The sequence below is a fragment of the Phacochoerus africanus genome, chromosome 3 (genome assembly GCF_016906955.1).
Source record: "Phacochoerus africanus isolate WHEZ1 chromosome 3, ROS_Pafr_v1, whole genome shotgun sequence".
Lineage (NCBI taxonomy): Eukaryota > Metazoa > Chordata > Mammalia > Artiodactyla > Suidae > Phacochoerus > Phacochoerus africanus.
In genome coordinates this window covers 133382960-133395024 of record NC_062546.1, presented here as the reverse complement: position 1 = coordinate 133395024, position 12065 = coordinate 133382960, and positions in this window count along the sequence as shown.

The window sequence follows — 12065 nt, the reverse complement described above, 5'->3', positions numbered from 1 at the left end:
GCTCAACGGTTAATGAACCTTACTAGCATCCAGGAGGACCCAGTTTCTGTCCCTGGCCTCACTCAAAGGGTTAAGAACCCAGAGCTGTGGAGCAGGTCACAAACACGGCTCGAATCCTGTGTTGCTGTGGCTCTGGTGTAGGCCGACAGCTACATCTCTGATTCGACCCCTAGCCTGGGAACTTCCATATGCCGCAGGTGTGGCCCTAAAAAAAAAGACCCCCCCCAAAAAAAAAGTTCTAAGTAGAGAGGACTTTTTTATTTAAAATTTGTTCTTCCAGTTTTATTGAGATATAACTGACATACAGCACTGAACAAGTTTAAGGTATACAGCAAGATGATTTAATTTATGTACATCATGAAGTGATTACCACAGTAAGTTTAGTGACTATCCTCACCGTCTCATATAGATGAAAGTTAAAGAAATAGAAAACATCATTTCTTCTCATTATGAGAGCTCAGGATTTTCTCAAAAACTTTCATATATAACAGACAGCAGTGTTAAGTTACATTTGTCATGTTACATGTTACACCCCTGGTACGTATTTATCTTATAAGTGGAAGTTTGTACCTTTTGATAGAGGACGTGCTAAAGATACATAATGCAGCTTACATCTTGTACTTCGCAACCTGAAGGAGCTATGGCATTTTCGGGAACATCAGCATCCTTATTACTGAGCTGCCCTGGAATTGCGCTTGGGACAGATGCTGGGATTAATCAGAATTAAGTCAGGGAAAGCCAAATCTTTCTCTGTTCAGAAGTCTGTGTGCCCTGAGGAAAATGAACACAAGGAGTAGATTTGGCAGTGTTTGATCCACTTCCTTTTTTTTTTTTCACCCTTTTTTGGCTGCCCCCATGGCATATGGAATTTCCTGGGCCAGGGATTGAGGTGGCAACACCACAGAGAACTGGATCACTAACCAGTGCCATGGCGGAAACTCTTGTTTCTGTTTTAACTGTAGTTAAAAGAATGGGGAAAAAAGCACTGAGAAAGGGAACAATTCTGCATCCACAAGTTATCTGCTATATTTATTTATTTATTTATTGCTTTTTAGGGCTGCTCTTGTGGCATATGGAGGGTCCCAGGCTAGGGGTTGAGTTGGAGCTACGGCTGCCAGCCTATGCCACAGCCACAGCAACGAGGGATCCAAGCCCTGTCTGCAACTTATACCACAGCTCATGGCAGCACTGGATCCTTAACCCACTGAGCAAGGCAAGAGATTGAACCTGCAACATCATGGTTACTAGGCAGATTCGTTTCCACTTCGCCACAACAGGAACTCCTGTTTGTTATAATGAAGACTTTGCTAGGCAGGTATTTTTGATGGGTGTAAAAGTCATGCAATTAATGACCTTTAAAAATAGACAAACATACAGCAGATTTCTTCTCTCCATGGGGCATGTACACTCTCTTCCTGGAGTTACATCAACAAAAGAATAGATCTAGTGAGCAGAGTTCTGACTGAATGCTGGCTACCACTCAACCTCTTGCCTGAGCTCTGGTCTAGGTTTCAAGGTATCCCTGACACAAGATTTTCTTTAATTTATGTTAGTTTACAACTTAATAGATAAGGGGATGTGTTAAGAAGAGTATTTCATCTTCGGAATCTCAATATCATATGTTTTCAACTTGTAAATAAAGGGAAAATATTCTCTCCTCCTAAGTTGAAACGCTAAGAATAACAAAAACTACAACAAAAAACCAAGTATGTCAAATTTTCATAGATCAATCAGTGACTTTTGCACCGCAGAGCAAAATTTATTGAGGATTCTAATGTGGGTTTCCAGAGAGGGGAAATGTAGGTACTTTCTGGAGAGTGGATCTTTATGCTACCCTTTGAGAAAGAATGAACATGGGCAGGAACTTGAAACCATAAAGGGAGGCAGGAGAAGAGGAAGAATATTTGATTTCTAGTCTGAGAAGTGCATTAAAAGTCTTAATGATAAATGTTTGGATATTAGTGGAAAGATAATGGAAATGAAAAGACCTTCATATGTTAACCTGAAATCTAGGTCCCATCAGAAGTCAAGGTAAATAGAATTAGTCATTTTCACTTATTCTCTTGTTTCATAATACTTGCTAAATAGCATTGTTAATCTACCTGATAGAATTGTCAGGGGATGCAATTTGCTTTTTTTTTTTTTTGTCTTTTTAGGACCGCACCCATAGCATATGGAGTTTCCCAGGCTAGGGGTCCAATTGGAGCTGTAGCCGCTGGACTACGCCACTGCCACAGCGATGCAGAATCTGAGCCATGTCTGCAAACTATATACACCACAGCTCACAGCAACACCAGATCCTTAACCCACTGAGTGGGGCCCAGGGATCGAACCCTCATCCTCACTGATGATAGCTGGGTTCTTTAACTGTTGAGCCACGACGGGAACTCCGGGGGCTGCAATTTGGATTCTCAAGCTCTATCCCAATATATTTCTTTTTTTTTTTTTTGTCTTTTTGTCTTTGTTGTTGTTGTTGTTGTTGTTGCTATTTCTTGGGCCGCTCCGGCGGCATATGGAGGTTCCCAGGCTAGGGGTCCAATCAGAGCTGTAGCCACCGGCCTACGCCAGAGCCACAGCAATGCGGGATCCGAGCCTCGTCTGCAACCTATACCACAGCTCACGGCAACGCCGGATCGTTAACCCACTGAGCAAGGGCAGAGACCGAACCCGCAACCTCATGGTTCCTAGTCGGATTCGTTAACCACTGCACCACGACGGGAACTCCACAATATATTTCTTTAGATTAAATTGTAGAAAAAGACATTAATGCATTTTCGAAAATAATATGGAACTGGGTATTCACTGATAATCTTACAACTATCTTTTCTCTTAGATTTTCCCCAAACACATACATATATTTAGTTGTAGTAATTATGTGCGTGCAATTTTGTGCTCTACATTTTTGTGTATTTTCTCATATTTTCATATTGCTTAATAAGTTTTCATAATGATCATTTATAACAACTGCAAAGCGTTCTATTGAGTGGATGTACTATACTTTATATAACTCTTTTCCTATTGTTGGATATTTAACCCTTTTAGACTCTGCTTTTTCATAAAAGTAATCAGGCTATTTTGGAAATAATTCTATTTAATTATAAAAATATTTCTTGTTTCTTGCTTTTTTTTTGCCTTCAATGTATTACCTATGCTGCTGTCTTATAGTCTATAATTTAGAAGAGAAACCATAATTATTGTAATTCTATTGTGATTATTTTAGTTTAGTTTAGTTTAGTTTAGGGCTGCAGCTGCGGCATGTAGAAGTTCCCAGGGTAGGGAATGAATTGGAGCTACAGCTGCCGCCCTATGCCACAGCCTCAGCAACACAGGATCTGAGGCGAGTCTGCAACCTACACCACAGCTCATGGCAATGCCAGATCCTTAACCCACTGATCAAGGCCAAGAATTGCATCCGCGTCCTCATGGACACTAGTCGGGTTCATTGCCCCTGAGTCACAACAGGAACTCCCCCATTGTGATTATTTTAAGGAATGGTGTTGAGACTTTAGTGACTATCAGAATCACCTGTGCAGCTTATTTCTAGTTCTCCCCTTAGATATATGGATTACCTGGATCCTGAGCATGGGCCCAAATTTTCTTGTATAGGGGTTATAGGACATATGTGATAAACACTAAATTAAACACATAGGATTTAGGAAAATTTAGGGTATCTTTTAACACAATTGCAATTAGAATTAACCATAGAACACTTAGGTTCTATTTGAATTTAAGTAAATTTTAAAGGTAGTCCGTATAACCTTAAATTCTTATATCTATAAGCATAATATCTAGTTTTGACTTTATGCCATCACTCACTAGGCAGTAGAGAGGAAGTGAGACTGGAGCAATGAAGAGGAGATCAGCAGTCCCTGAGCTGGAAGACAGATGGGGGCAGTCTTGCCCACTGTGTGTGTGAGATGATGTGTGGTGTGGGGAAGATGTTGTAAGGAGGACTCAGGGATCCCTGAGCTACAAAGTGATGTGATAGAGAGACAAAATCTTGAACTTGGAATCACAAATTTGTGTGACCAACAAACGTCGTGTTACTTTATCTTCCTTAAATTATCGAGCATGTAAGAAATTTAGTCTTTGTCATCACTGTGCTCCTTTTCCTTCCTTCCAGAGGTTTAAGTTTTACCCAGAAAATGGAGGCAGAACCAGTACGGTCACCACTGATATGCACTTTGTCTACACCAGTGAGGTTCCCCCGGAAGAAACTGACCCTTTGCTTCTGTGACACCTGACATTGGACACCTGTTACATCTCTGCTGAAGCTCTATGTAGGGAGGGAGGTATAGGTTGCAATCTCCTCATTCTCTTTCCAAACGAGGGGAAACCTCCTCTCTTGGTCAGGCCAGCTTCCTTCTCATCATCCTCATAACATAATAGCTTCAAAGAGCTCTCAAGTTTTGGAAGCCAAAGTCAGAAAGGAAACATTGGTTCCTGGAGGAAAGGAATCCAAAGTGCATAGCTTTTTTAATGGAAAGGGACTGAAGAGGGAAGTGTAATTGGAGAACAGGGCGTGATTTAATATCTCAGTAAACTATCCTGCCACAGTATGATTTGTATCTTTTCTTTCTTTACATTCTCCTTGGATCTTTTCCTTTAATAAAAGTGGAAGGCAATTTTTAAAGTACCTCATGGACCATTTTAAGGGTGTTTTTTCCAGGACAGTAGCCTGGCGGGGCGGGGGGGGGGGGGGCAGGCATGGGGTTTAAGGAAAGAGGTGGCACAGACAGAGAGCAAGCAGAATGAACAGGAAACCTGTAGGTTGTTGCCTTTGGCTGTAGTCCTCTTTGTTCTCCTCTATCAGGCTCTCAAGGTAAAACCAAATGGCAAAAAGCCTGCTTAACCAACACTTCTACATTTGAAGACTATGTAAATGACAATAAAACACTGGCAGTATGTGCAGATTCTCTTGCATACTAGATTCAGAAAGGAAAATATGGTCTGTCTTGACTCTCACTGCTGTCAAGTGTTTAAATTGTCCTTCCAGCATATATTTAAAACACATTGTCATTGCAATGTTACCAAACAGTGAGCAAGTCAATGTATCTGAGACCACACAGTGATTGACACTTTCTAAGTCAAACAGAGAGGCATGGAACCTCATCCTGTGACTGCTGTTTCCAGCTCTGAGGACAGCTGATGCAGTTTTTGACAGTGTGGGGAGATGTGTCATGCTGGTTCACAACGACAAGCTGTAGAGTCAGAAGGTAGCTTCTGCTCCTTGGTCTCCTGGCACACATTGATTCCTCGAGTGGGAAAGAACCAAGGCAAAGGGCAGTGATGTCGCCAACACATTCTCAAGCAGCTGTTCTTTTCAGTGCAAATGTTGGGGTTTTTCTAATTTTGTGCATTTTGACCTTTTCCTTTTTTGATTTGGAAAAGATGAGCATATCTGGGTTTTATGCTCGTGAGGGATCACTTACAGGATCACGTAGCAAGGCTTCGAGGTCACATGGTCATATATGGATGAACAAGGTTCTTTCTCTCAATTTAAATGTTTGCTAAGTTTCTCACAAATCATCCGAAGAATTCAATGGCACTTCCACTTTTAAGAAAGAAATTTGCACCTGGAGCAAAAGGTCAGACTAACCTTCTCAATTGGAATGAAGTTCTGTCTAAGCAAGCTGCCCCAACCACCATCTCAACTGGATTAGGGTGAAATATTTTCTCAACCTTAGATTATGTGCCATGGTGAAAGGCAGAAAATGCATTTTTTTATCCTTGTATTCTAAAAGTGTATCTTGGTGCCTGGCACAAAATACATGTTTGATAATTTTTTGTCAAATGAGTAAAGGAAAGAATGCCAACAATTAAATAACTGTGTAAATGAAAAAAGATCTTTTCAGGTTTCCTGGGTTTATTTCCAGAGGTAACTCTTTCTGGGCTGTTTTTTTCAGCTCTAATGACTACATCTCATTTTATTGCATCTTTCATTTTTTTCTAATTAAGCTTACCATGGTTCACAAACCCTGAGAAAATAGCAAGGTTATCCACCAAAGAGTGTTTTTTGACCCTCATTCCCTTAATAAGCATCCCTGCCAATGTTTTTGACTTCCCCAAAGAGTTGTTACATAGATTTTATACTATTTAGATGGAGAAAGAAGAGAACAACATGATCAATGAAATTAAGGCTTTTGCATAATTAGGGAAAAAACACCCTCTGCCTGGCACTACTTCAATCTTCTTTTTCGCCAGCTGCTAAGTCATTTTCATATCCCTTGCTGCTTCCTCCAAGCACAAACACACCTGTTCTCCCAGCTCAGTACCCATTTTATGCTGGCTCCTTGTGAGCAGGAGATGGGAGTGTTTTGACTTGCATCAGAGGGCTGAATAATCATCTCTTTATTCTGGGATGACAATAGCCGTCTTTGGCAGAGGTAGGCATCTGAGTAGCTGTTAGTCTGTCTTTGGCAGAGGTAGGCATCTGAGTAGCTGTTAGTCTCAGAGTTTGCCTCCTGAGACTCTGTGCAGGACTTAGTAAACCATTTTAGGTAAAAACTCTAAGCTGGAATTTCTCTCCTTGGTCAACTTGTTGCCGTAGTGATCTGTAAAAGCCCCTCTGGCTTAGTCGAACTTTCTGTAGTGCCCAGAGCTGAGTGTCTGGTGGCCAGTCCAGAAACAACCAATCCTGTGCTTCCATGTCTGCTGCAGGTGAAGTCGTCGACAGATTGAGTGTCTGGCAGCCAAAGTGGCTTCCCTTTCTCAGGCACTCAAGGAAGGAACTTGAACTAATGCACAAAGTCTGAACAGTGTATGTGTGAACGGGAGCAAAGCAAAAGCTAGTGTCAGAGGTAAGAATAAGGGCAGTCAAAAGCAGAGAAATCAGTGTGCTGACTGGCAGTGGCATTTGGCAAAAGTTGGGGCTATTCCCACCTCTGCTACTCCCATTATGCTCCCATCAGGTACAGACGAATTATGTGGAAGTCAGGAGTTTTAGTCCTCAGTATCCTTAATGCTTTTTACCTTGTAATGTGACTCATTTTTTACTGAGAATTGCTTATAGGTCCCCAACCCCCATCTGATTTATAATAGTTTCCAAAATAATGGTGTCATTCTGAGGATTTCTTTCCATTGTTCCACTCTGAATTTCCCTCATCTGGTTATTACACCACTCATCTTAATTAGTAAAATGCCACCCTGTCTGGTTCTCCCTTGCCAGCAAATCATTCACTTCCCAAATCACTTCTTCACCTCCATCATATAGTTTAGTATTTTGCAGCAGGAAAACTGTTAGATACCACATTCTTCTCCAAACAGGGAAAAGTGAAATCCGCTACAGCAGTGCTAATTAAGCAGAGTTTAACATTAGCTTTAATTTAAAGCGGTCCTCCTGAGACTTCCTAGCATATACTCAGAGTGTCATAAACTATGAAGCCACACTCCCTTTCAATTAGCATCCATTTATTTGGGATCAACACCAGGCAGCAATAAACAGGCACAACCTGTTCCTTTCTCTCCTATTCTGCTCGGCAGCAGCCTGCTCATTGGAAACTTGCCTCAGCCCAGCAACAGCAGCATCTTTTAGGTGACTGGGTTAAACCAAATCGGGGCCAATTAAGTGCCTTGCCAGGCATCTTTCTTTCTAAGCTTAGATGTGTTTTACAGCTTAAAGTATATCACGGCAGTGAGTTAACTGGTGAAATAATTTGTGTTAAAAGAAAGACTCAGTCACACTCAAAATGGAATTGGTTTGGCCAGAGGTGATTTTAGGCAGAAAGTAAGCAGGTGGTGGAGGCTGCCAGGCAGGCATGAGACTGTGATTATGGTAGGTCTATGATTCAAGCTGCTTTTTAGAAAACTTTTGTACCCTACACCTCCATCAGCCAGGTCTAACCCTCCCTCTCTCCTTCTCCTCCTGTCTGCTGGTGACCAGGGCCTTCATTGATGAGTTTTCCTCATACACTTCTTTCATGGAACTGAAAATGCTCAGCGGACCTCTGATCAATAATTTATGCTACTCTATTAGTTTAGTCTAAAGTGTTTATGTTAGACCTCCTATATGCATTTTTAATATAGGTATGGCTTAGATTTTTTTCAATTTGTTAAACATCAAACAGCCAAAAAGAATGTTTTAAAAGAAAAAAGGAAATCTTAGCACATCAGGAAGTTCTTAATCCAGTTGTGTCAGTTGTTCCCTCTGGCAGAACCTCAATACATTTACACATACACAGGAGTAAGATATTTTTCACTGTCTTGATAAGGTGATCTTTGCAAAGTCAGCCTGAACACAGAAGTCTTCTGTTTTTCTCTTGTTATGTAGAGCAGAGCTAGAATTTTAATAAATAATAAATAAGAAGGGTGGGAAGAAGAAAAAAACCCAAGGGAAATATCAATAATATCAAATAACTTCTAGGTCCCATCTGTTGAATAACCCATTAGCTGAGAAATTGCAGAGAGCCCTAATAATAGTACTTGTGATTTAAATAGAACCTATCAAACAAAGAGCTGTGCTATCCCTAATCTCATCTATTTTTATAGCATCCTTATAGGAGGGCTCGGGACAGGAATTATTATCTCTGTCTTATAAATGGAAACATCATGGCACAGAGGTTAGTGATTTCATCAAGGTCATGATATTAGCTGGGGCAGATTGAGGATATATACACCATGTTCTATGAGTATGGTACAGCTTTGCTCATTGTTTGGATGTAGGCAGACCCAGACCCAGATGTAATGTGATGACCTGAATAGCATTGTTCATGAGCTAATTGTGGGCAAAGGTCAGATCCTCTGCTGAAGGGAATGCTGGCTTCATGCATAGTAATACATATTCTCTGTAAACACATAATAAATGTCTTTTATCTGGATGAAAACATTTAAAGAACTTTCTCTTAATGGCCTTTCTCTAGCACAAATTTATTAGTTTTGCTTTTTTTTTTCTTTTTTGGGCTGCACTTGCAGCGTATGGAGGTTCCCAGGCTAGGATCTAACTGGAGCTACAGCTGTCAGCCTACGCCACAGCCACAGCAACACAGGATCCTAGCTGAGTCTGCAAACTACACCATAGCTCATGACAAAGCTGGGTCCTTAACCCACTGAGCGAGGCCAGGGATCGAACCCGCCACCTCATGGTTACAAGTCAGATTCGTATCCTCTGCATTACAACCTGGGAACTCCTATTTTTTTTTAAACAAATTTACTGTTTTGATGGAAATGTATGTTTTTCACAGCCCAGTTCAGTTCTGTGTGTGTGTGTGTGTGTGTGTGTGTGTGTGTGTGTGTGTGTATGTGTGTATGTGTATGTGTTTAGGTGTGGAAGTTTTTGATATGCTGGTTGATCTGAGCTACTATTGTTAGAACAAATCTAGACAAAAAGCAGCAGTAAACCTGGTCAGAGATAAATATGTAACAAAGTTCTGCCAGTCTTAGATATACTCCGGCAGATTTCCCTGGGGTATTCAGTTGGGTGTCATCTTCCACTGATGGAAAATATTCCTAGTTGAAGGTCTATCTACTTGGCTGTGGGCAAGACAACCATGGTGCTTCACAGGAAAAACTGTAGGGAGAACAGTAGCTGCTTTAATATTTGAGAAACTTTAGTATCTTAGAAAAGAAGAGCAAGTATCACATTTTTAAAAATGTGGTCTAGATGTCTCAGTTTTTATTTTATAGTTCTAGAAGCAAGTATTTAATAGATTTTGTCCATCAAAAAATTTTTTTCTTTTTCTTTTCTTTCATTTTAAGGCCACACCTGCAGCATATGGAAGTTCCCGGGCTAGGGGTTGAATCAGAGCAGCAGCTGCCTGCCTACCCCACAGCCATAGCCACAGCAACACCAGATCCGAGCCTCATCTGAAACTTATACCACAGCATGAGGCAATGCCAGATCCACTGAGTGAGGCCAGGGATTGAACCCACATTCTCATGGATACTAGTCTGGTTCCTAACCTCCTGAGCCATACCAGGAACTCCCAATCAACAGATATTAATTAAGCTCCTGCTATGTGTCAGATCTTTATGTAGGTGCTGGGGACAGAGCATTGAACAAGATAACCCAAGGTCCCTGTCTGCATGGAAATGATATTTGAGGGGAGAGGTAGATAATAAGCAAAAAAAGAGTGGTGAACTATAGAAAATAAACACATAGAAAATAAAACAAAGAAGATAATCAGAGATATTTAAAGAGAAGGAAGCAGGGTAAGGATGCACGCACGCGCACACACACACACACACACACACACACACACGCACGAGACTGAGGGAGGCCCCTTTGGACAGGGTGGTCAAGGAACATTTTCTAAGAGAGTGACATTGAAGCTGAGGCCTAAAGCCACTGTTAATATGGTATCTGTGTATCGGTGCTATTTGTATGTTCCTTTCTCTCTACTGGATCCCTAATGCTGCAAAAGTGGAACAATATTTCATTATTGATTCCACTGCAGTAAGCTTGTTATACAAAACACATCTTGGTTCTCATAGACCAGTGGGTCTCAGGATCCCTCTAAATCCTTAACAACTGTTGAGGGTCCTAAAGACCTTTAGTGTATGTGAGTTACATTAATATTTACCATATTAGTCATTAGAGAAATTTAACCATATTTATTAATTTATTTAAAAATATGTGGTGGGTATGTTATGGTTAACATAAGTAACATATTTATCTATTATACGTTTAGGGATAAAATTATTTTTTAAAACAAAAAAATGGGAGTGTGGCTCACACTGTTTTACATTTTTGAAAATCTCCATCTTGTTTTGGCTTAATAGAAGACATCTGGATTCACATGTCTGCTACTGCATTCAATCTGTTGTGAAATGTTTTGGTTGAAGGGTATATTTAAAAAATTCTAATCTTACACAGCTTTGAGGTTGGAAAAGCGAGGACCTCATGTATCCTCTGAGAATCCACTGCTGTAGAGTAGCTTTTGGCTCAATTTCAGGAAAAATATTCATGGGAAGCAGATTATCTGGTGATCTTAATCATCCTTGTGTTTATTACTTTCAAGTGGTTTCCATCCCTCATAGTTATGGGCATGTGTTGGGTTAAACCCGGAGAGCAATAAAGCTCAAACATGACTTCCAGTAGCTTATTCCTTTTTGAGTGATTTACTAAGTGAATTTTAAATATCTGATTGTAGAAAATGTAGCAGGTGGTAGAAATTTACACACCAAGACTCATATTTTCACTTTATTTTCTACAACTGATTTCACTGTACTCTGGAGACCTCATTCGCACCGAAGGCAGAGCACGTTGGCTATGCCAGTAACACATACCTTCATCTCTGCAAGTTCAAAACAGTCTCTTTTCTGTAATTACTCAGTTTTTCAGGGTCTCTTCCCAGGGGTGAATTTAAAGGAAGCTTATGCTTCAGGACTAACTTGCCTGGGACCCTTCAAGTCCCTTGGAGGTACCCTAGCAATTTTCTATTTATAAGCTTGCATTCTTTTTCTCTCGGAACATGAATCTTTAAGTTGCAAAAGCTTTAGGAACCGCAAAACCTGGATTTGTTGTCCCCTTCCCCTTCCCATAAGTCTCCCCCCCCCTTTTTTTCACCCTTCTTAGGTGAGAGAAGAGTGCTGTTATCCTTCTGGCAATGGGTGAGTGATGTCTGCCCTGGGCTGCACTCTGGATTTTTGCTGAATGAGCTTGGAAGTGCCCTTGGCCCCATAACATCTTTCTTTGCTGACTTGGCCTTCCCCTTAGCTGTAGTGAGACAGATCTTCTGGGTTTGCTGCAATCCCTGGCTCAGCAGTGGCTCTGCTACAGTCCCCTTACCTATGATCTTCCATTGAGCTTGACAGCCAATTCCCTGAACAATTACTGTGACCACCTAGCCATGTGCTGACACCAGCAAACAAAACACTCTCTTCAGCTTTCTGGTCAGGCATCTTGTTGACTTCTCTACTGCTCAGGGTCCGTGTGACGGTGGAGCTTCTCCAAGAGGCTTAGAGCTGGTCCAGGGAAAATGCTCCTGCTTTGGGAACCTGCTCTCCTCAACCAATCTGAGTGTTTCTACCATACTGTCTGTCTGAAGTTGAACCCTGAGAAGGAGAGAGGGAAGCTAGAGCATTTGATCTGATCTCTCATCTTCTCCTCCTCCTATTTCTTCTTTCTC